Genomic DNA, 20977 nt, shown 5'->3' on the forward strand with positions numbered 1-20977 from the left:
ATGTTACAGCATAGTGGAGAGGTTTTTATGAAATGCCGTCTCCACTATGTGCGCACGGCCGCATCCGGCAGCCCTGTGTTTAAGCACAAGCGGCGTGTCTTTCTAGACCGCAGCATGTCTATTTATCTTGCGGAGACACTCCGTCTCCGCAAGATAAATAACCCAGTCTATGGATAGGATGTGGTGATTCCACATATGTTCAATAAACACATGCGGAATCACCACGCGCACAAAAGGGGCGGCGCTTTGGGCGGAGCAGGGTATTAGCCCCTCATTGTGCCTCCTCCCTGCTGATTAATCTCTGTCAATTCAGCCTTATTATAAGCCCACCCAGTCTTACTGACAGCCCCTCAATGTACCTCCTCCCTGCAGATGAATCTGTTTCTACCCAGCCTTATTGGCATCCCCTCATTGTGCCTCCTCCATGTTGTTGAATCTCTGCCCACCTAGTTTGCTTAACAGCTCCTCAGTGTGCCTTCTCCTTACTGAGATCTCACACTGCTCAGCACAAGCTATAGCTGTCAACCAGGCTGGGTAAGCGTAGAGTCATGAGATCTTTCACTCCTTAGTCTAACTCATATAATGCTGATCTTAATACCAGGACTATAAAGCCATTTTGAAATATATATATATTTATATATATATTTTAACAGAAGAACACCAGCCTCCTCAGGTGTAAGAGATCTGTCTAATAATGTATGCAGATTATATTATAAAATCTGAAAACTTTGGATGACAGATCAATCTCTTCCAACTGCTGCATTTTATGGCCAGAAGTATGTGCCAATCTGTCCTAATTACTGGGTTGAGGTGTTTCAGTCACACATCGGTGCACAAAGTCAAGAACATGGCCAGACATTCTAATTAGCATTGGAGGCATGATGCAGCACTTCAAATGCATTGCCACGCCCACAATGCACTCAAAGGCTCATTTACATATGAATTTAAACCTTGATTTCTCAGACATGGCACATTCGGATTTTTACAAGGCAGGTATCATTTTTACTGTTGTACAAGGACCCTTACGGTCATACCACTAGTTTCAGTAGTAAAGTTATCCTGATTGTTTCTCTTTAGTAGAAAGCTTAGACTAGATCCCATCACGCAGGGTATCCTCGCCTATTAGGGCTTGTTTGTAAATCACTTTGAAGATAATTTATTAAGTTTACCTATTTTGTAAATTTTCAAACTGTTTCTCTCGGTATCTGGTGCCATGGTGACTCAGCTCGTCCTGGTGTGGATCTGCGCTAATCATCAAAATTAAATCCTGCATCATTTAAATGCAGGTTGCCTTGGAAACAGCACCTTTTATTGTACCGTTATCAGGATCAGTGGCATTACAGTGGCTGCGCAGTGCTGTCCTATTATCTGTCGGCAAGAAGCAATCATATGGAAATATATCATTCCCCCGGTCTATGGGAGACATGAGCGATGCGAGAGACAGGTCCGCGGAGAGATCATGTCAATTGTGCATGTATCTGACTAGGATTACCGATAAGCAGAGACACGATACACGTAGTCCAGGAGATATTATATAATAATGCAGAAAATACTACAAATAAATATAACATCCCCAGAGACACTACAGGGGGCCATACGGCCTCTGCTGTGAGCACTATTGAGTAACACTGCCATCTGCTGGTGGTTGCTGTGTATTATTTTATGGTTTTGGTTCTTTTTCACTCAAAAGATTAGTTGTAGAGAAAGTAGGGCATTGAGAAAAAGCAAAGTACCCACCATTTGCCAGCAGCAATTTTGACACTTCAATTGTTATATTATTAATAATAATATGTTCACCCTTTAAATGCTGTTTTTGCACATAGATGATCTTGCGGCCAGGCGTTAGCTACTTTGTGATACCAGGTCCAAGGATACTGACATACATATGCACTCTATGGTATGTATATATTATGGCTATGACTATACAAATTAAAGGGGTTGTCCAGCATCTTATGGTGCAAGTCTGCAGGCACCGCGCACTGTGAGGATTCTCTAGTGCCGGCGCCACCAAGAGCAGCGGGCACATCTCTGGAAGTATGTGATCTGCATAGCGCGTCTCCGGAAGTATGTGATTGGCACATGTGCAGTCACATGTCAACTAGATAGACTCGGCCTATTGAGTGAGGCCGTACACGTCTAGTCTGAATGTGGCCGGATGTATGCAGATCATATACTTGCAGTCACGCTCCCGGCATCGGAGAATGTGAGGATTCACAAGTCTGCAGTCACATAGACTGACGGTAGACTCTAAGGCTGGACATCCCCTTTACTTTAGGTTGCATGTATATTCTTGTATAATCTCTATCCAAACACACATCACAAGGTGGGGTGCACTCGGAATCCTGGGTGAGCGCCGCACTTCATTGGTGTTCATTTTGAGGACAACTTTTTTTTTTCATTCTTACTTAAATGCAAAGTTTTTTGGCTACAAATTATTTTTGTAATTGTGTTGTGTTCAAAATTCGCCTTCTATAGCCTCTAATTTTGACTGGCTGCAGAATGAGTTATCTGAGAATTTGTCAATTGTAACGCTCGCGCCCTGACTGATTGGCGTGATGGTGTGGGGGTGTGGCCCCACAGTGCCACAAACCAGACTTCCCTGGAAGGGGCGTGGCTAAGTAGCTTCCTTGGTGTTCGCTGGCGCCTCTGATGGTGAGGTCAGACTTGTGCGGCAGGTAGCTGTCAGGTGCCACTCCAGGGTGGAGTCTGGCTGTGGCTGCTGATCCCACTGGGGACTGAACACTGGCAGGCAGACGGGCATGGCTGAGACACTGGCAGGCAGGCATGGCTGAGACACTGGCAGGCAGGCATGGCTGAGACACTGGCAGGCAGGCGGGCACGGCTGAGACACTGGCAGGCAGGCACGGCTGAGAAACTGGCAGGCAGGCACGGCTGAGACACAGACAGGTAGGTGGGCACGGCTGAGACACTGGCAGGCAGGCGGGCACAGTTGAGACACTGGCTGGCAGGCGGGCACGCCTGAGAAACTAGCAGGCAGGCACTGCTGAGACACTGGCAGGCAGGTGGGTACGGCTGAGACACAGGCAGGCAGGCACGGCTGAGACACAGGCAGGCAGGTGGGCACGGCTGAGACACTGGCAGGCAGGCGGGCACAGTTGAGACACTGGCAGGCAGGTGGGTACGGCTGAGACACAGGCAGGCAGGCACGGCTGAGACACTGGCAGGCAGGTGGGTACGGCTGAGACACAGGCAAGCAGGCACGGCTGAGACACAGGCAGGCAGGTGGGCACGGCTGAGACACTGGCAGGCAGGCGGGCACAGTTGAGACACTGGCAGGCAGGTGGGTACGGCTGAGACACAGGCAGGCAGGCACGGCTGAGACACAGGCAGGCAGGCACGGCTGAGACACAGGCAGGCAGGTGGGCATGGCTGAGACACTGGCAGGCGTGAGTGGTATATGGGAACAGGTAGAGACCGATGCACACTGGAGGAGCAGAGGCTGACTCGGGAAGGACAGGAACACGGACAGGTGTGAGTGGAATATGGGAAGAGGTAGGGACTAGTGATAAGCAAATAGAATTGTTGCTTGGGTCTCCCCGACCACACTCGGGTTATCTCTGAGTATTTGTTAGTGCTCAGAGATTTAGTTTTCGTCCCCTCAGCTGCATGATTTATGGCTGCTAGACAGGCTGAATACATGTGAGGAATGCCTGTTTGTTATGGAATTCCCACAGGTATTTAGGCTGTCCAGCAGCCGTAAATCATGCAGCTGAGGCGACAAAAACGAAATCTCCGAGCACTAACAAATACTCGGAGATAACCCGAGCATGCTCAGGGAGACCCAAGCAACAAAGCTATTCGCTCATCACTAGTAGGGACCAGTTCAGACTGTAAGGACAAAGACCCAGGAGGTGTGAAACGAGAGCGGCGCAGTTCCGCAAGGAGTGGAGCTGCAGAGCAAGAGCAGAGCCGCAGAGCAAGAGCAGGGCAAACGGAGAAGACACAAGGATACACACAGCAGGGAAAGGAAGCCACAGACAAGGAAACAAACAGATATAGGTTAGGACTGAGTTCAGACAAGGTCAGGTACAGGGACAGGGGCCAGGATATAGGATACAAGAATAGGACACAGTACAGACAAGGACGGACACGGAAAGAGATACTGAACAAGGACGCGGGTCTGAGTATGCAGCCCTCAGGGAGGCGGAATATAGGACACAAAGCGCAAGGTAACAGGTCTGGGAATACAGCCCCCAGAGAAGGCAGAAATGAGACTGGACCTGGCACCTCAGCAGGAAGACACTGACTGAGGGAAATAGTTGCTCAGGCATTCCCCTGGGAATGGGTGGGAATGCCTTAAGTACCTGAGGCCTCTTGGCCATGGGCCGGTGACACCTTAGGAAGGTGCACACTAACTCTAACTCTATAAGAATCAGGAATTGCCAGCGCCACCCCCCTATGCACACAGCAAGGAAGCATGCACAGAGCAGGCAGGAGACATGAGGCACATAGCATGGAGCCGGCAGCAGACAGAACTCACAGCATGGCCCGGAGTAGTGAGTACTTTGTTGTGTAAGGAAGGTGGGTGATGGGAGGTCATGCAGTGATGCCGGCAGGGTTGTTACATCAGTGAGTTTTCAAGGGGAGAGCTTCTAACTCTATTTATTTTTTCAACTCTTCGTAGCTGATTTATGACCACAGACCACATCAAAGCTGAATGTGAAGGGAAACAACTAGCCTCTAAAAGCAAAAAAGGGGCAAATTTTTTATGAAACCCAATTACTAAAAATTATTTTTTACTTGTATTTAAAATTTATATACAACATAGTATCCAGATAGCTGGACAACTGGACAATTCCTTTAAAACCTGCATCAGAGCAGCGAGGCATGGGCATCCTCCACAATGCACAAGAGGCAAGATGATACCACCACATCGCTTCACCTGCTTTGGACGTTGAGAAGGAGAAGACTCACCTGGTGAGCTCGTCTGGGACTTGGGGTGAATATACAGTAAATTTTTTTTGTTTCTGGGGCATTATTACTTTTAGACGTTCAGTGAGGAGGCATTAATACATTTTGAGGGACACTCAGAGAGCATTAATACATTCTGGGGGACACTCAGAGGGCATTAATACATTCTGGGGGATACTCAGAAGGCATTAATACATTCTAGGGACACTGCAAGGGCTTTAATACGTTCTGGGGGACACTCAGAGGACATTAAAAATTGTTAAGAGTGCACTCGAGGCGTGATTACCTTTTTGGGTCAATCCAGAACATTATTTATTTTTTCAGGGCAGCTAGTGGTATATGATAGTGCTACGTAAAGAAGCATCATAAATACAGTATATATGCCAGGACTATGCAAAGTGATAAATTGTAGTAGCCATGGTCAGTACTGTACTGAAGGAGTAGGGTAGCTGTTTTTTCTATTCCGGTTTCTCAGTACAACATACTGTTAGGCTTTCATCGCTCCTTTTCTTTGTTGCTGCTGTTATCTTAATGTCCTTTTTCTTCCCCAGTTTTCTGTTCCGTGCTCCTTAGGGATTTCCTCACTTCAGGCTTTAGGAGGGAAGAGACTCTAGAAACCTCAGGGCTTGTGGGATGGAGTAGGACAAAGCCTGGAGAGCAAATTTTGCGATAAACTTGGCACACACAAATTTGTAAATGCGGTGAAAAAGAATTTAATGAGGTAGAGTACATACAGTAGACTTTCGGTCTGTATAAAGACCTTCATCAATGTACCTCACTTAAATGTTACAGGGTACCCGGGTCATATGACGGACAAGGAGTCCCCGTTATGGGCTAATGGCTCGTGATGCAACAAGGCAGGCCACAAGGTAGAGGGATGTGTAAGGGTCACGGACGCAGTATCAACCGCTTGTCCAGTGTCACACTTTATGGCTTTATGGCTTGGGCACCTACTCATTAGTAGTGCCTATTTTATTTAATCTAAAGCCTGGAGAACAGACCTGAAGAAGGCTGCCGTCACACTAGCAGTATTTGCTCAGTATTTTACATCAGTATTTGTAAGCCAAAACCAGGAGTGGAACAATTAGAGGAAAAGTATAATAGAAACATATGCATCACTTCTGCATTTAAATAATATACGGCAGATAGGAGCTGCCCCATAGAGAATCATTGGTGCAATGCGTAGTTTTTGCGCCTCTCATACGTCCGTAAAACTTTCTAGTGTGACCCCGGCCATAGGCTGCAGGCCTCCGCTGCCTCCATGCTTCTGCCCTCAAGAGCCGCCATACACAATGCATGGGACACCAAGTTCATTGCAACAAGCAAATGTTTACTGATCAGTTCAAGTTCATCAGGATGTAACATGTGGGATATGGCACAGTACTTTATATTTCTTACTGCCTTAGTACAACACCTCTACAGGACTACCACTTGATCACTCTGGGCTATCCTTAAGCCCCCCGCTTCTGTCAGTCTCAGGTATTTCCTGTCCAGCTCCGCAGTGCAGCCGGGATCCACCACCTTCTGTCTACACAGGTCCCTGTCCATCTTCCACTGTATGACAGAGGACACAATGTGCCCAGCAGCACCTATGCCAGACATTGGGCTCCAGAGGTGACAGGAGCTTCCGCTTGGGATTACAGTACGTCTTCCCACTGCTTTGAATGACTGGCACATGCTGGCCCTAGCAGCCCACTGTTCTTGAACGTGACCTTGTCAGATACTTTCCTTTCTGAGTTGCTACCAGGAAGTGTCTGCTTTTTACTAACACTAGTCCCATCCACTGGGCTAGTTCTATTCATTAACTATATCCTATCCGATAGACTAAAAATATTGTCCTTATTGTCTTATGTCGAATGCCTTTGCTAAGTCTCTTAACTACATGAACAGTACTTATACTCTCCCAAGTCTACTCTTGTGCTTACCCTGCATATTGCGCTACTCACATTGTACATTAACCCTTTACATTACTTATACGCTGTACATTACCATCACACAATATAAAGGACGCACATCACTCTAGTCTTCACATGACAGGTAAAACCACACGACACTGTACACATAGCGTGATTGTTGACTTCAGGGGTAGGACAGAACAGTCCACCACCCTTACAATTAGGCACAAAATAAATTATTAGGCTTCTTGGAAGGACACAAGCGCAAAAATAAGGCAGAACACTTTCCGAGCACTCTACCGCATCGTTACGTAATGAGTTACTACTTACTGAAGTCTTTCATATTCACATACTTTTTAATAATATTTTTTTATTTCTGAAAAAGGCGTCTTATATTCTGTAGAAATGAGCAAATCGATTCTCAGGATCCAGATGAGTACTGATTCCACCTCCACCGGACGGGCGTCCTGCGTACCTCCTCTTACCTGCCGGCATCCACTGCTCTTCTATTGATTAGCTGTCCTGGCGCGATGTTAACGTTACGCCAGACCGGCTAATCAAATATCAGGATGCCGGCAGGTAGGGGGCAGTTTACAGGGCTCCGGTCCAGTGGCCATGGAAAACTGACTTGGCTGCTGCACAAGAGTTTTATGAATTTTTTTTTGCAAACTTCAAATATTCTGAAAATATGGTATATTATGCAAGAAAATGTGCGGGACTATGATTTACAAGGGTTAACAATTATTAGCGTTTTCATCACTTTTCTGTTCAGTGGATTAAACATTGACCGATTAGTAATGCGCTCAGGTGGAGCTGCACATTAGTAAATGGCCCCAGTATGTACCTTATGACCCCGATGCTTTTGGAATACGGAAAATATACAATAACTCACAATGGGCAGATAATGAAGGCGGCATGGCCATGGCTGTGGTCAAAAGAATATAACTGTTCTCCTATCATGAGCAATAGAAGGCAAACTGAACTTTACAAATGCTGCAAAGTCTACTGCCATCTTATGGTTTAGTTCTGTACTGTCATTTTTGGTAGGGTGATGGTCCTGTATCGTTTCAGAAGAGGGTTTTTTTTCCTATCTGGTTCCCATTTTCACTGTGATTTTTAATTCATTTTGGTGCCAAAAAAAAAGAGACATTTTCACCTATTGCTTTCTCGCTGTCAGTGCTGCCTTCTAGTGGCCACAAAATCTTATATCACATTATATAGGCCTCTATGAGTGATACAAAGGGAATGTCCAGGATTGACACAAAAGTCTGCAGTCGCTCTATGAGACTGCAGACTTCTGAATTGCGAAAGCGTGCAATGCGCAACCCGTCAGGCTCCTCTGGTATTGTCATGTGGCCGCATGTAATCTATTTGCTTACCTGCAGACTGACAATAACTAGATGTCTCCAGCTTGCTGGATGACACCCATTATAATCCAAAGTGCCACCACTGGTGTCAGGAATGACTTCCTGCAGCTCCACTGCCTGCCACAAACAATGAAACTGCCATATAATCACTGAAACTTGGTGGGATGATACACATGATTGGAATATAAGGCTAGAAGGACACAACTTATTTGCAAGAAACAGACTTGATAAACGAGGAGGTGTCGCATTGTATGTTAGAAAAGCGTATATCTGCACAGAGATTGAAGCTTCAGAGACTGGGAGTTCTGTGGAAACTGGGTAAGAATACAAGGAGAGAACAACGGAAAGGACACCATTGAAGGCATTTACTACAGGCCGCCTGTGCAAGCTGAAGATATAGATGAACTCTTTATGCATCAAATGGCCAAATTCTCCAAAAAATATGACACAGTTGTCATGGGAGATTTCAACTATCCAGACATTTGCAGATATAATTGAATATTGCAGCAGTAAGACACACAGTGGGTAATGAATGGTGGAAGGAGGGAATGGTGGTCAATGAATAGGGGGAAGGAGGCACAGTGGGTAATGAATGGGGGAAGGAAGCATGGTGGTCAATGAATAGATGGAAGGAGACACAGTGGGTAATGAATGGGGGAAGGAATGGTGGTGAATGAATAGGGGGAAGGAGGCACAGTGGGTAATGAATGGGGGAAGGAAGCATGGTGGTCAATGAATAGATGGAAGGAGACACAGTGGGTAATGAATGGGGGAAGGAGGGATGGCGGTCAATGAATAGGGGGAAGGAGGCATGGTGGGCAATGAACATGAGGAAGGAGGCACAGTGGGTAATGAATGGAGGAAGGAGGGATGGTGGTCAATGATTATGGGGAAGGAGGCACAGTGGGTAATGAATGGGGGAAGGAGGCATGGTCGTCACTGAATAGATGGAAGGAGACATAGTGGGTAATGGATGGGGGAAGGGATGGTGGTCAATGAATAGGGGGATGGAGGCATGGTAGGCAATGAATATGGGGAAGGAGGCACAGTGGGTAATAAATGGGGGAAAGAGGGATGGCGGTCAATGAATAGATGGAAGGAGACACAGTGGGTAATGAACATCAGGAAAGAGGCACAGTGGGTAATGAATGGAGGAAGGTGGGATGGTGGTCAATGAATATGGGGAAGGTAGCACAGAGGGTAATGAATGTGGGAAGGAGGATGGTGGTTAATGAATATGGGGAAGGAGACACAGTGGATAATGAATGGGGAAGGAGGGATGGCGGTGAATGAATAGATGGAAGGAGACACAGTGGGTAATGAATGGGGGAAGGAGGGATGGCAGTCAATGAATATGGGGAAGGAGGCACAGTGGGCAATGAACATGAGGAAGGATGTACAATGGGTAATGAATGGAGGAAAGAGGGATGGTGATCAATGAATATGGGGAAGGAGGCACAGTGGGTAATGAATGGGGGAAGGAGGGATGGCGGTCAATCAATAGATGGAAAGAGACACAGTGGGTAATGAACATGAGGAAGGAGGCACAGTGGGTAATGAATGGAGGAAGAAGGGATGGTGGTCAATGAATATGGGGAAGGAGGCACAGAGGGTAATGAATATGGGGAAAGAGGCATGGTGGTTAATGAATATGGGGAAGGAGACACAGTGGATAATGAATGGGGAAGGAGGGATGGCGGTCAATGAATAGATGGAAGGAGACACAGTGGGTAATAAATGGGGGAAGGAGGGATGGCAGTCAATGAATAGGGGGAAGGAAGCATGGTGGTCAATGAATATGGGGAAGGAGGCACAGTGGGTAATGAATGGAGGAAGGAGACATGGTGGTCAATGAATATTGAGAAAGAGGCATTGTGGTCAATGAACATGAGGAAGGAGGCACAGTGGGTAATGAATGGGGGAAGGAGGCAGGGTGGTCAATGAACATGAGGAAGGAGGCACAGTGGGTAATGAATGGGGGAAGGAGGCAGGGTGGTCGATGAATAGGGGGAAGGAGGCACAATGGGTAATGAATGGAGGAAGGAGGCAGGGTGGTCAATTAATAAGGGGAAGGATGCACAGTGAGTAATGAATATGGAGAAGGAGGCATGTTGATCAATGAATATTGGGAAGGAGGCATGGTGGTCAATGAATATGAGGAAGTAGGCATGTGATCAATGAATATGGGGAAGGAGGCGCAGGGGGTAATAAATGGAGGAAGGAGGCATGGTGGTCAATGAACATGAAGGAGGCACAGTGGGTAGTGAATTGAAGGAGACATGGTGGTCAATGAGTATGGGGAAGGAGGTGTGGTGGTCAATGAATATGGGGAAGGAGGCATGTGGTCAAATAATATGAGGAAGGAGACACAATGGGTAATGAATGGGTGAAGGAGGCATGCTGGTTAATGAATATGGGGAAGGAAACACAGTGGGGAATGAATGGGGGAAGGAGGTATGGCAGTCAATGAATATTGAGAAGGAGGCAAGGTGGTCAATCACTATGGGGAAGGAGGCACAGTGGGTAATAAATGGGGAAAGGAGGCATGGTATCTTCAGGGGGCAATGTATGATATTTCTTATTCATATGTCTTATGAACGTGACCTTATTCTTTTCATGGGTGCAGAGATCTGCTGAAAAAATGAGGAGCATACTAATGTACAGAGAAGTTGTGTTTGGAAGAAGTCGTCATGAAGGTCTGAACAGTGGCAATAAAAGAAGATGTCTTTCATTTATCAGATGTCACCGGTAAATCACTGGATGTAACAGTTGGCTGAGTCTTACATAAACACTGCGTCCCTGGACATGTGTAGTTCGTCGATGAAGCCAGGGAGCGCCCACCATCTTACTGCGCATGGTCAGGGAGGCAGAGATTTGCAAAAAGCCGGAGGTGACGCTGCTCTTGTAAATCATGTTCTTGAGCCCCACAGGGGTGCAATACCATGATTAGGGGGATGGGGAAAACAACACCCCCACAACTAATCCCCCACTAATTAGCATATCGCCACTAAAGTTATAAACAAAAATGTTGGCAATGTGCAGTAAACCTTTAGAAAAAAAAAGGGGCTTGTTAGGGTATTAACATAGAAATAAATACATGGTGGTGGTTTGGGGGTCCTTGGCAATCTGTTGATTCCTTGTCAGACATGCATCGGATTTTCCTTTGACTTTAATTATGACATTTTTTTTGTTTCAAGGTATTACCCATAAATGACCTAAAAGCTCCTCCATTGCATCTTCCACACTGGATTGTTCACATTGAAATGGTCTCACTGGAGAAGTGAAGGTGTTGAGTTTATTATCCTCCATCGCGTGTACTGTACATGGTCGCTCACATCCCTCGGAGACTTTGTCCATCGGTGGCAGAATACAGTGTGAATACAACCTTAGCTGTACTCAGTGATCAAGTGGTAGAAACCTGACCCTAAATCATCTTTATATCTCCCACTGGTCTATAATATTAATGTGCACAGTGTTCTCTAATAATTGAAGGGCAAGTTTCAATCACGATTTACTGTTAGATGCAGGATATGAAACAGCTATTAAATCCGAAATTAATATTTTACTTTCCATGAAATGGAAATTACAATCTGTGAGTCTTCTCCACAGTGGAACATGTGGCCGGTTCAGAAAACAATAACCACGTCACCGACCACCTGACCAGGACACAGCCGGGAGGAGGCTGCATTCAGTGTCAGTGTTAGGCTATGTGCACACGCTGCGGATTTTTCTGCGGATCTGCAGCGGTTTTGATGCTGCGGATTCGCAGCAGTTTTACATGAGTTTACAGTACCATGTAAACCTATGGAAAACAAAATCCGCAGTGCACATGCTGCGGAACAAACGTGCGGAAACGCTGCGTTGTTTATTCCGCAGCATGTCAATTCTTTGTGCGGATTCCGCTGCGGGTTACACCTGCTACATAATAGGAATCCGCAGGTGTAAAGCCACAGGTGCAATCCACACAAAAACCGCGGTAATTCCGCACTAAATCCGCAGTGCGGTTTACCTGCGGATTTACAAAAACAGCTGCGGAAAAATCCACAGACATTCCACCTACGTGTGCAGATACCCTGAGGCCGGAGTCACACTAAACGTATGAAAAATCAGTCTGATTCTCCCTACTGAGACTTGCACGAGTGTCATGCGAGTACAATCCGAATTTTCAGACCTAGCATCCGATTTACATCCGATTTCAGTGTGATTCTAACATGAGCTTTTACATACAGCAGTTCTCTGTCATTTACACATCGTTTTCAGACGAAATCTTCTTCAAAACACACTATTCAGATAAATAGATAGAATAAAAGCTGGCAATTCATGTGCCACATTCAGTAATATCACAGCTTGACAGGTTAGAATACTTTTTCAATACAAAAAGTGAATCTCATATATTATATAGAGTCAAACAGAGTGATCTATTTCAAGTGTTTATTTCTTTTAATGTTGATGATTATGGCTTACAGCCAATGAAAACCCAAAAGTCATCATCTCAGTAAATTAGAATACTTTATATCACCAGCTTGAAAAATGATTTTAAAATCCGAAATGTTGGACTACTGAAATGTATATTCAGTAAATGTACTCAATACTTGGTCGGAGCTCCATTTGCATCAATTACTGCATTAATGCGGCGTGGCATGGAGGCGATCAGCCTGTGGCACTGCTGAGGGGTTATGGAAGCCCAGGTTGCTTTGATAGCAGCCTTCAGCTCGTCTGCATTGTTGGGTCTGGTGTCTCTCTTCTTCCTCTTGACAGTACTCCATAGATTCTCTATGGGGTTAAGGTCAGGCAAGTTTGCTGGCCAATCACGCACAGTGATACTGTTGTTTTTAAACCAGGTATTGGTACTTTTGGCGGTGTGGACAGGTGCCAAGTCCTGCTGGAGAATTAAATTTCCATCTCCAAAAAGCTTGTCAGCAGAGGGAAGCATGAAGTGTATAAGGGAACCATGTATAAGTATATAAGGGGACAATACAAATATCTCGCTGAGGATCTGTTTATACCAAGGAAGGTGACGGGCACAAGGGGGCATTCTTTGCGTCTGGAGGAGAGAAGGTTTTTCCACCAACATAGAAGAGGATTCTTTACTGTTAGGGCAGTGAGAATCTGGAATTGCTTGCCTGAGGAGGTGGTGATGGCGAACTCAGTCGAGGGGTTCAAGAGAGGCCTGGATGTCTTCCTGGAGCAGAACAATATTGTATCATACAATTATTAGGTTCTGTAGAAGGACGTAGATCTGGGTATTTATTATGATAGAATATAGGCTGAACTGGATGGACAAATGTCTTTTTTCGGCCTTACTAACTATGTTACTATGTTACTATGTTACTAAGTGCTCTAAAATTTCCTGGTACATGGCTGCGCAGAGTTTGGTGTTGATAAAGTACAGTGGACCTACACCAGCAGATGGATATGGCTCCCCAAACCATGATTGATTGTGGAAACTTCACACTAGACCTCAAGCAGCTTGGATTATGGCCTCTTCACTCTTCCTTCAGACTCTGGAACCTTGATTTCCAAATGGAATGTAAAATTTTCTTTCATCTGAAAACAACACCTTGGACCACTGAGCAACTGTCCAGTTCTTTTTCTCCTCGGCCCAGGTAGGACGCTTCTGGTGGTGTCTATTGGTCATGACTGAGTAGTGTTGAGCGATACCGTCCGATATTTGAAAGTATCGGTATCGGATGGTATCGGCCGATATCCAAAAAATATCGGATATCGCCGATACCGATATCGGATACCAATACAAGTCAATGGGACACAAATATCGGAAGGTATCCGTAATGGTTCCCAGGGTCTGAAGGAGAGGAAACTCTCCTTCAGGCCCTGGGATCCATATTAATGTGTAAAATAAAGAATAAAAATAAAAAATATTGATATACTTACCCTCGGACGGGCCCTGGTTGTCACCGCTGCAATCGCCATGCTTTTCTTCCTAAGAATGAGCGCTTTAATGACTTTCGATGACGTCGCGGCTTGTGATTGGTCGCTGAGCGGTCATGTGACCGCTCACGCGACCAATCACAAGCCGCGACGTCATCGAAGGTCCTTAACGCGCTCATTCTTAGGAATGAACGCGTTAATAACCTTCGATGACGTCGCGGCTTGTGATCGGTCGCGTGAGCGGTCACATGACCGCTCAGCGACCAATCACAAGCCGCGACGTCATCGAAGGTACTTAACAAGCTCATTCATAGGAAGGAAAACATGGCGATTGCAGCGGTGACAACCAGGGCCTGTCCGAGGGTAAGTATATCAATATTTTTTATTTTTATTCTTTATTTTACACATTAATCTAAATCCCGATACCGATTCCCGATATCACAAAAATATCGGAACTTGGTATCGGAATTCCGATACCGCAAATATCGGCCGATACCCGATACTTGCGGTATCGGAATGCTCAACACTAGTCATGAGTGGCTTGACACAAGGAATGTGACACTTGTAGATCTTGTCCTGGATATGTCTGTGTGTGGTGGCTCTTGAAGCAATGACTCCAGCAGCAGTCCACTCCTTGTGAATCTTCCTCAAATTTTTGAATGGCCTTTTCTTAACAATTCTTTTGAGGCTGCGGTTATTCCGGTTGCTTGTGCACATTTTTCTACCACACTTTTTCATTCCACTCAGCTTTCCATTAATATGCTTGGATACAGCACTCTGTGAAGAGCCAGCTTCTTTAGCAATGACCTTTTGTGGCTTACCCTCTTTGTGGAGTGTGTCAATGACTGCCTTTTGGATATCTGTCAAATCCACAGTCTTCCCCATGATTGTGGAGCTTACTGAAACAGACTAAGGGACCTTTTTTTAAATGCGTAGGAAGCCTTTGCAGGTATTTTTTGTTAATTATTCTAATTTATTGAGATAATGACTTTTGGGTTTTCATTGGCTGAAAGCCATAATCATCAACATTAACAGAAATAAAGACTTGAAGTAGATCACTCTGTTTGTAATGACTTTATATAATATGTGATGCAGTGACCCCTGTTACAGGTACGGGGCGCTGCATGGTCTCCTCAGAATATGCACGGAGGCTTTTTGAGGCCATAGGAATGCATGGCAGTCGCAGGCATAACTGTGGTGATGAGCCAAAGTACGGCATTATCGTAAATGGCCGGTATGTGCCGTACAGGGAGTCTGCGCTGTAAGCTGATAATGTTGTTCTGGGACCTGTAGTCCCACAAGTATTTGTGTTTGTATAATTGTGAAGGGAGGCTTGCAGGGTTAGTCGGAGAGCTGGGTGGGTCTGGCTAACCACACACACCTCCCACCTATGGGAGTGGTTACAGCTTGATAATGTGACCAGACTGTGGGTCACATGTCTCTGAGTGTATGGACCTGAATGGTTCTTCGCTGTAAGGTCCTGTGAGAGGAAAGGCCTGGGTGTTGGGGGGTCCAGAGTGGGGACCGGATCCTTGAAGAGCACCTTTTGAGGCTGTGATCCTGAGTGGCCTGGGTGTTAGAAGGTCCAGAGTGGGGACCAGATCCCTGAAGAGCACCTGGTGAGGCCGTGTTCCTGAGTGGCTTCTGTGTTGGGAGGTCCTGTGTGTGGACTAGATCCCTGAAGAGCACAAGGTGAGGCCAAGGACCTGCAGAGCCGGTGATGGCTACTGTGGTGGGGAAGCTACCGTCCTTCGGTGGGTCTGGAACTGACTGATGTGTGCCTGCCAGGCAAGTTGGTGATCCCCGTAATGCAGCTTCCCCAGGGAGAGAGGACTGAGAAGGAGTCAGCGGGTGGAGCAGGAGCTCTCATAAGGTACCTCCACAGACTGTTGGTGCTTATTATGTTCTATGAACTGTACAGTCACCCACGGCAACTGGTCAGAGGAGGCCCAGTGTGTTTAGTTGCAGCAAACTAATGATGTGAAGCCTGATGTAAAGACTGTTTGCCTTTTTGTTCATGTTTCTATGGTTTATGGATAAAATAAACTACATGGACTGCTTTAAGTTGAAACCTGTGCCTGTGTGATTGAATCCTGTGCTAAGAGAGTGTCCCCCAATACATGCAGTGATCGCGGCATTACAAATATATGAGTTTCACTTTTTGTATTGAAGAACTTAAATAAATTAACTTTTTTATCATATCCTAACTTTGTGAGAAGCACCTGTAGATGAAAAGCAGGCAATTCAGCTGCCGCGTAGTGTAAGATCACAGCAGGAGCTGACGGGATAGAAGAGATGGGTTACATACAGTATATACACATAGAATAGATATACATATGTGTGTGACAAATACCTTTAGTACAGTGTGTGCGCAGCTTACAGTACATTTATTTAATTAATAAATATAATTTTCCTAAAAAAAATGGTGTGTGCTCCCGCCTAATTTTCATAACCAGCAGAGGGAAAGCGAATGGCTGAGGGCCGATGTTTATAACCTGGGAAGGGAGTAATACCCATGGAGCTTCCCAGGCTATTAATATCAGCTCACAACTGTATACTAAGGCTGGTTTCACACTAGCGTTTTTGAACGCATGCGTTTTTTTTTAAAAACGCATGGTACAAAAACGCATGTAAACGCGTGTAAACGCTGCGTTTTTTTGACGCACGCGTTAAACGCGTGCGTCAAAAAAACGCAGCGTTTACATGCGTTTACATGCGTTTTTGCATGCGTTTGCGTTTTTTGTGCATTTTTGGGAAAAAAAAAAAGGTTACAATAACCAACCAATGAGAATAGAGTGGGCTAGAGAGGGCGTACATGATTGGGACTCAATATATAGACCCTAGGGGTACATAAAGTTTCAGAGCTTGCTACTGTTTCCGGTGTCACGATGGATCTTTCAATAGCGAACTTTAATTTCCAACTGGAGTTCAGCCTCAAGATTTTCCTTGCCTGTGTTTTTGCTTGGGAGCAAGACCGAAACCGCCAAAGATGGAGAAGGAGACAGCGTCGGCGTTTTTGGAGGCACCCCATCATTGAAGTGCGTGAGACCCGCGGAGCATATCACACCCTGTATGCGGAGCTGAATGCCAACCCGGAGAAATTCCAGGATTACACCAGAATGTCGCAAGATTCTTTCCGTGAATTACTGTCTCGTGTCGAAGGTTCCATACGGCGACAGGACACACGGCTCCGTAGAGCAATTCCACCCGAGGAACGTCTGTTGGTGACATTACGGTACGTTCCAAAAATAAACCAATGATAGTCAAATTTTGGGGTTATGACATGTATTTTGGGTTGTTTTTTTAAAATTTTTCTTATTGAAAAACAACATAAAATAAGAGCCGTTTTATAATGTTTTTTTTGGTTTCTTTTCCTTCTAGATTTCTGGCCACAGGAGAGAGTTTATCTTCCCTGCACTTCCAATACCGCCTTGGAATCTCAACCCTGTCCGGAATTGTTGTGGACACCTGTCGTGCGTTATGGAATGTACTCCGTGAGGAGTTTATACCCGTACCCACCGTGGACATGTGGCGGGAAATATCCAAAACATTTTTGAACGTGTGTGATTTTCCAAACTGTTTAGGGGCGGTGGATGGGAAGCACATCCGCATTGTTAAACCTGCAAGAACCGGATCTGAGTTTTTTAATTATAAAAAATATTTTTCGATAGTGCTCATGGCAATAGCGGATGCGGAGTGTCGCTTCATCGCCGTGGACGTTGGAGCTTTTGGCCGTGGCAATGATTCCCAGACCTTCAAGAGCTCTGATATGGGCCGCCGTGTGTATGGCAACAATTTTAATTTCCCACCTCCACAGCCTCTCCCCAACACTCAAGGGTCACCGCTGCCATTTGTTATGGTTGGGGATGAGGCCTTCCAGATGTGTGAAAATCTCCTGAAGCCATATTCTAGTAGGGACTTGGACCATACTCGCAGAATATTCAACTACAGACTGACAAGGGCAAGAAGAACCGTAGAGTGCAGCTTTGGCATTCTGGTTGCAAAATGGCGCATTCTCGCAACAGCCATCAATCTAAAAGTGGAAACAGTGGACGAGGTGGTCAAAGCCTGTGTGGTTCTACACAATTATATAATGGCTAAGGAGCGACCCCACATTGAACTTGATGAACCAATTTCACACCCATTGCCCGATTTTCATCATCACCCGGCTGCAGCCGTTGGTCTTATGCGTGACCAATTTGCGGCCTATTTTGTGTCCGATATTGGACGGGTTTCATGGCAGGACAATGTTGTTTAAATGTCCTGTTGTATGTTAATGTTTACCAAATATTAAATACTGATACCAATTTTTCAAATTAATAAACTTTTTTGTGTTCACCAGGTCTCCTGTCTTTTTCCTCTCTAAAGGTTGAACAAAGATGGGCAGTAGTAGTATATCATAATTTGTAATCCAAAACAAGGAGTGGGTGATAGTTGATGAGGTAATAATTTGATTTTTTTAATCATAATTGACCTCTGTTGCACTCCCTATTTTGGTTTACAAACAATGATATAAACACGCATACTTATAATGTAACCAGATTTAAATTTCTTTATTGGTAATCTTCTTGACGTCATTGCGTCACGACTGGCACGCTCTCTAGTCCCGTCAAGTCAAGTGTAAGAAATAATGAATTCATGATGAACATAAACATGATCATGAATTCAAAATTTCTTACACCTGCCAAGGTGAGGATAGATAGTTAGCGTGTGCCAACCATTGTCCCATCAGTTTGACAAACATTGTCACATAATGTGCTATATAGAATATGGTGAATATACAAGTCAGTAATCAACTAAACAGGTCAGGTGTCTATTTTGACATCTGACCGGTTCAGTTGAGTTCTGAACTTGATTTACACCATTTTCTCTTTGTACAGTGACACTACACCAGTTAAAAATTAAAAATAAGAGTATGGAAATAACTACTATTTTTTTGGCCAACTCATATCTGTATACTAAAGAAACACATATAGATGTTGTCTGGTATTTTATACTACTGGAGATATGTGTAGGCCAAAAGAATAAAAGTGTGTAAACGCAGTTTATTGGTGTGTATTTAGAGCGGTGAAAGACACAATAAACCAAACATAATTGTTGAAAATAAACTTTTTTTTATTGGGGAAAAACACAAATTTATTTTTTTTTACCGCGCCGGGTTGAACCACGCCGGCTTGGGGTTGAGTGCCGTAACTGGGGGGTATTTAGAACTGAAGCCTGGCTCACCGTGGAGGAGGCAGAGGTTGCAGGAGAATGGGCAACAAAACTTGAAGGGTCTGGAAGTTCGGGGATGGGGCTTAAAACATGAGGGGCTTGAGACAAACTGCACGGTTGAGACACATCGGAAGGTGATGGGGGAGGAATAAACAAAGTTTTCTGTTTCTTATGGGTTTTGCCAGTTTTCTGTGTTTTCCGGGTTGGGGGAAGTCTTTTGGGGCTAGGGTGTAAACTTTGGGTGGGAGACACGTCAGGACCCGGCTCCACAATTTCACAGTCAGTCTCCATTGTGGAGCGCTCGGCAATCTCCAATGGGGGGAAAGATAAAGTCCCGCCTGGGTCCTGGTGCCTCGTTGGGGGGGGGGAAACAAAAACCCTCCCAGGATCCTGGTGCCTCGTTGGGGGGGGGGAAATTAACACCCTCCCAGGGTCCTGGGGCATCATTGGGGTGGGGAAAACAAATCCCATACCAGCGTCCTGCTGCATTGCTGGTGGGGGGGAACATAAAGCCATGGATGGTTCTTGGTGCATCGGGGTGGGTCCTGCCCGGAAACGTATGGCTTGGTCATGCATCATGGGGTGCCCGGTGCGATACGCCATGGATGTGTCCTGCTGCATCGGGGGGTTTCCTGCCCGGAAAGCAACGCCTCGGTCCTGCTGCATCGGGGTTGGTCCGGTCCGATATGCCAGGCCTCGGTCCTCCTGCATCGGGGTGGGTCCGGTCAGATATGCCAGGCCTCTGTCCTGCTGCATCGGGGGTGGGCCGGTCCGATATTGCATGGATGGGTCCTGCTGCATCGGGGGTGGGCCGGTCCGATATTGCATGGATTGGTCCTGCTGCATCGGGAGGTTGCCGGGCCGATAAGCCACGCCAGGGTCCTGCGTCATAGAGGTGTCAGCGGAGGAGGTCCAAGCCGGAGCAGCGGTCGTCACGGTGGTGGCGGTGGGATGTCCAACAGCACTCGTCATCGTGTTGGCGCTGTACTGGAGAACACCTGTTGAGGGAATAGAGGTGGCCGTGCAGTGGTATGCAGCAGAGGTAGGAATGGTGTTTACTTCGGACAGTGACGGCACAGTTGGATATGCCGCCACATTACGACTCTGACTCTGCTGCATAGCCTGCCCCAAAGCAACATTGCAGGCCTGCATCACACTCAGCTGGAGATCAGGGCTAAGGTGTTCCGACATGCTCTGGTGGATTTTATTAAAAAAATGATGAGCTGGCTTCTGGAGGTCGGCTTTAACTTGATCAAGGCTTTTAGCGACATCCTGGATGCGGCACTGTAACAGGTTATGGGACACATCCATTTTGTCACTTAAAGCCTTGATAGCTTCGTGTAAAACCGAGCTCAAGTGCAAAAACTCGGGCATGAGGGACCTATCCGAAGCCCTCTGTCGCTGCCGGGATGAGCCCGCAAAAATGGGTGCAGCGAAAGAGGACTGCGAAAGGGGAAGACCTGATGGGCCAGCTCCCTGGTCTCCAGTGACTGTGGAAGACCCACCTGGTGCTGCGCTGCTGGATGGCTGGGACGGGTCCGTGGCTGTCGGCTGAAGGACCGCTCCAGAACCTGTGGCGACAGTCGTGCAGTGTGTGCTGTGAAAAAATAAAACAGAAAATTAATACCAAACGATAACAAGACGGTACATCCTATGGAATTAAAAATGACAGATTATGTC

This window comes from Ranitomeya imitator, chromosome 5 (genome assembly GCF_032444005.1).
Source record: "Ranitomeya imitator isolate aRanImi1 chromosome 5, aRanImi1.pri, whole genome shotgun sequence".
NCBI classification, from domain to species: Eukaryota; Metazoa; Chordata; class Amphibia; order Anura; family Dendrobatidae; genus Ranitomeya; species Ranitomeya imitator.